We start from the raw sequence: 5,497 nt of genomic DNA, 5'->3' as shown, positions 1-5,497 counted from the left end.
TTGTGATGTTTTGGATAAAACAAAGACCAACTAAGGCCAATTGTGTGAAGTGTTTGTCTTGATAAAGAATCCGCACTATCTCTTGAATATTTGGCAAGATAGTCATATATGTCAAGAGGATAGTGGGAGTCTTAAAGATCCTAAAAAGAATTTCAAGAACTAATCAAGAATAAAACCTGAGGTTCTTCACTAGCACACGACTTGAGGTTTATAACCTATCGTGTTGACATATTCTGTGCCCATTCCAGTTAAAGTTGGCTTTGCATAGGTGTTCTGAAAGTTCTCAATTGGTTGCATAACAACTTGGAAGCAATGGCAGGCCCTGTACTGCCAGGTGGCAAGAAGTTAAGATTGCATAAGTTCAGTCCATATGAGTTTGGATTTGTCATTATCCTTGTCTTGTGACTATGGTTTCGACGATTCACATGGATAAGAACACATACACCATAAAGTCTAAGGGTCATAAGGTTTCTCTCCGATTCATGAAAATGATGGTGAGGAAACACTTCCACCAAGTAGATTTGAAGCAGATGGCAAAAGGTCTAAACAATTGAGACTATGATTACGGCATCCCTTTTCATAGTTCTGAAATTGTTTAGACACACATGCATGCTATCTAAGGAAAGGTGTATGATTTTGATAAAGTTTTATCAAAGCATCTCGTATCAGAAATCTGAACTTTGGTAAGAAAGTCAATAAAGTATTGATTTCTAGAAGTCCAATTGATTTCTGAGTACATGTCAAAGCTAGTGGGTGCATAAATGTTATGCTAATAATCATCATGTAAGTGGGAGCATGATAATTATTGTTAGTGTTGCAAGTTAGCAATGTTAATTATAGAAAACAAAAGTTTCAATTCGTGAGGCTGCAGGGATTGAAAAAGTTGTTTTTCTATAATTAAGGGAGAGGATATACTTCATTTCAGTTCTAAAGGCTTAGATTGAGACCTTAATCATCTTTAGTCAAGAATATATATATGAATTTCATGTTGAATTGGTTCAACTTACGGAAATTCTATATATTGCGTTCTCAAAATTCGATTATGATTACGGCATCCCTCTTCATAGTCAAATTTTGAAAACATGGCAAATAAAAATATTGTAGCAAAAGACTGGTTTAGAATCATGTTTTTATGTGAGACATCATGAATCGTGTATCATTTGCTTTGGGTACAGGATCGATTGCATGTGCTATAATATTTGTCATTTCTAATTTTTTCCAAATGCCCAGAGGCGTTAAGAAGGAAAAAGGTCTAGAATTGGATATGACTAAAATGATTAAGCAATTGTCGAGGACAATCTGAGGTTTACCAAAGATTGGTTGCTCAGGGACAGTTGGAAGTATAGTGCTAATTTTGGAAGGACCATATTGACATATTCTGAAAAGAGGCATCTCTTATTCAGAAGTGATAGTCAAAATGTGAATATGGAGTTGTCTCCACAGGTTGAAGTTATCTGTGTAAGATTAGAAAACTTAATGCAAGAAGCATGTCCAAAGCAATGCACTTTGAATATGAGACTTAGTTTCCATGGAGTTGATCTCCATTGGAATACCTTATAATGACTGTTGACAAGTCTTTGTGACTTTGTACATATTCATTACAGGAGAGTCAGTGCATATAAGTTTAAAATCTAAACAGATTTCGATAAATGATAGGAATTTGAAATTCTCACATTTTTCGATAAGGATTTGGGAGTGTGAAATTAGAATCAATGAAATTATGTTCAATTGGTTTATTTCACAAAGTAAGGATCATAGACAAACATAGAGTGCATACTTGGTGTATGGCAAAGCTATTGTTTAAGAAAAACATAGTGTACATGCTTGGAGCATGGGACAACTAGTGTTTTTAATTCAAGTATAAAGTTGATAAAACCGAAACAATGAATAACGAGTAATCAGTATGGTGATAAATAAAAGTGTTTATTTATATTCATAGGGTTTGATACCATATTTGATTCATTTATTCTTATGTTTCACTTTGCATGTTTTGACTTCCAGAATAACTAAGTCGCTCTTCCTGAATGATTAAGTTATTCAAACCATCCACAGTCGGTCATATGTTGGAAGTAGATATGAATCAAGACTGTCATGGGTTGGTTTGTAGAGGTCCAATTTGGTGGACAAAGTGGTGCTACAACACTCATGAGTGCTCATAAGTTCTGAGTATTGGATTCAACCCACGCTCATTTGAATCACTTCATGGATTTTATCACGAGTGATCATGAGACGATAATATCTTATATTCTTAAAACCTAGAGATATGAGTTGTTACTATGAGTTGGTTATACATTGATTGCACGAAAACACATTGGTAACTCGATGTTATAAAACGTGCCTTTGTGTATGATTCAACAAGTAGTAGAACAAGCCATATGAGTCGAAGTTTATCCATTCCTTTTACCTTCAGGATAAAAGCGATATCTGTGGGCCCCTCGATGATTTAGCGATGACACATGTGAGTGCTTGGCCAAGCCAGGACTGATTTGATTTGTTCAATCAGTCAGTCATCATAAATCGAAAATCGGGAAACAACAAATGGACAGAGAGAATGATTATAATCCATGTCTCAGTCCATATGATATCTAGAATGGAGGAATATATGATCCCTTATCTAATGGACAAGTCATTGACAAGGTCAGAGTTCGACAGCAGCTTTAAGAGCTACGATTGCCAGTTAGGTTTTGAAGTCATACTCAATAATAGTTTTAGACTTATCCAAGTGGGAGACTGTTGGATTAATGTCTAAGTCCATAACTATATTTGGTATGTACTTGACCCGACCCGGCATGGTCCATTTGGGTTGCACTTCACCGGCATAATTTATATGGATAGTCTTTTGAGAATAGTATATTTATGATTTATATTAATATATTATAAGTTCTAATATATTAATATGGAATCAAATTATTTAATTAGTATTGATCAAGAATTAATTTAGAATTAATTAAGTGATCAAAAAGAACTAATTAAATATGGACTCTTATATATATGGAATGGGCCAAGTTCATTTAGGTTGGGCTAAGCTTTCATGGATGGTCCATGGAGCTTTTAACCCATGGATCCTATGTAAATGAAAGGTCATGGGTATTAGCGTTTACATGGATGTAACCCTAATCCTCCATAATATATAAAGGGGTCCTTGGCTCACAAAATTGGCACAAGTGTGTGAAAATAAGAGTGGGCCGATTTTAGTGTGCATACATATTCTCTCAAGTTCTTCCAAGGTGTTTTGGTGATTTGTGATTCCATTTGAGGCTTCCACACTATTGGGGCTAAGCTCTTAAAGCTTGAAGACATCAAGCTACATCAAAAGGTATGTCATCTAACTAGAACGTTTTAGTATAGGTGCTTCATAATATGCTAGTTAGGATGAAACCTTGGAATATTTAATATTTGCATGTATAATAGAGAAAACATAGATCCAAGGTTTATAGGGTTGCATGTACACCATAAGAGTGTTAGAATGCTCAAAACCCATCAAGGGATTCATTAGGCCAAGATTCTTACCCTGGGGAGCACCGGTCTTGTTCGTGAAGAAGAAGGATGGATCGTTTCATATGTGCATCGACTACCACGAGCTAAACAAACTTACCATTAAGAACCGATACCCTCTACCATGGATAGGCGACTTGTTCGACCAACTTCAAGGTGCAAGCTACTTTTTAAAGATCGAATTAAGATCTGGGTATCACCAGTTACGAGTTTTAGAGGAAGATGTTTCCAAAACCGCCTTCCGAACTCGTTATGGTCGCTACGAGTTTGTAGTGATGCCTTTCGGATTAACCAATGCGCCCGCAGTGTTCATGGACTTAATGAACTGGGTGTGCCATCCTTACTTTGATAATTTTGCGATCGTATTCATTGACGACATACTCATCTACTCACGCAGTAAGGAGGAACATAGTCGACACTTACGACATATCCTAGAAACACTACGAGCAGAGAAGCTCTATGTGAAGTTCTCTAAGTGCGAATTTTGGATTCGAAGAGTCGAACTCTTGGGTCACGTGGTTAGCGAAGAGGGAATTCACGTGGACCCTTGAAAAATCAAGGCCATTGAGAACTGGTCAGCACCAAGGACGCCTACATAAATTCGTCAATTTCTAGGCCTCGCTGGCTACTATCACAAATTCATTCAGAACTTTTCAAAGATTACGAAACCACTTACCACATTGAACCAGAAAGGTGTGACCTTTGACTGGGAAGAGAAATAATAAAAGGCATTCCAAACGCTTAAGCAAGCCTTATGCAGCGCACCGATACTGTCCCTCCCAGAAGGGATAGAGGATTTCGTGGTATACTGCGATGCATCCACCCAAGGGCTTGGCTGTGTTCTTATGCAACGAGGAAAGATTACCGCCTATGCCTCAAGACAGCTCAAGACGCACGAAATCAACTACACTACTCATGATCTTAAGTTGGGAGCAGTGGTATTTTCTCTGAAGATCAGGAGACACTACCTGTATGGTACGAAAAGCACTATCTTTACAGACCACAAAAGCCTCCAACATATATTCGACCAGAAGGAGCTCAACATGAGACAATGACGGTGGGTCGAGCTACTAAATGACTATGAATGCGAAATTCGTTATCATCCCTGTAAAGCCAATGTAGTAGCTGACGCCCTATGTCGGAAAGAATACTCAGGTCGTAGAGTCAAGGCATTGACTATGACAATCCATTCACATCTGTCCACACAAATTAAGGAGGCTCAACAGGAAGCCTTGAAACCGAAAAATGTGGCAGGTGAAACCCTGAGAGGGATGGATAAGAACTTAGAAGTCAAGGGTGACAGATTCTTATACCTCATGGATCAGATATGGACACCGAAGTTCGGTGGCTTCAGAGACGTTATCATGAACGAAGCCCACAATACTCGATACTCCATTCATCCAGGTTCAGACAAGATGTATCTGGATCTCAAAAAGTTATATTGGTGGCCTAACATGAAAGCAGATATTGCTACCTTTGTAGGCAAGTGTCTTACTTGCGCCAAAGTTAAAGTAGAATATCAAAAGCCCTCAAGTTTACTACAACAACCGGAGATACCTGAGTGGAAGTGGGAGCGGATTACAATGGACTTCATAACCAAGTTGCCCAAGACAACAGGTGGTCTCGATACCATTTGGGTGATCGTTGACAAGTTAACTAAGTCCGCACACTTCCTGCCAATCAAAGAAACCTACAAGATGGAGAAACTGACAAGAACATACATTAGGGAGATAGTACGACTGCATGGTGTTCCCATATATATTATCTCTGATAGAGACAGTAGATTCACCTCAAGATTCTGACAGTCGCTACAAAAATCCCTGGGGAATAGGCTGGACATGAGTACAGCCTACCACCCACAAACTGATGGACAGAGTGAGAGGACTATACAAATGTTGGAAGACATGCTGAGAGCTTGTGTGATCGAATTTGGTAAAGCGTGGGATATCCATTTACCATTGGTCGAGTTTTCATACAACAACAGCTACCATACTAGTATAAA

Source organism: Lactuca virosa, chromosome 1 (assembly GCF_052849685.1).
Source record: "Lactuca virosa cultivar CGN04683 chromosome 1, Lactuca_virosa_CGN04683_v6, whole genome shotgun sequence".
Lineage (NCBI taxonomy): Eukaryota > Viridiplantae > Streptophyta > Magnoliopsida > Asterales > Asteraceae > Lactuca > Lactuca virosa.
This window is presented reverse-complemented; position numbering follows the sequence as displayed.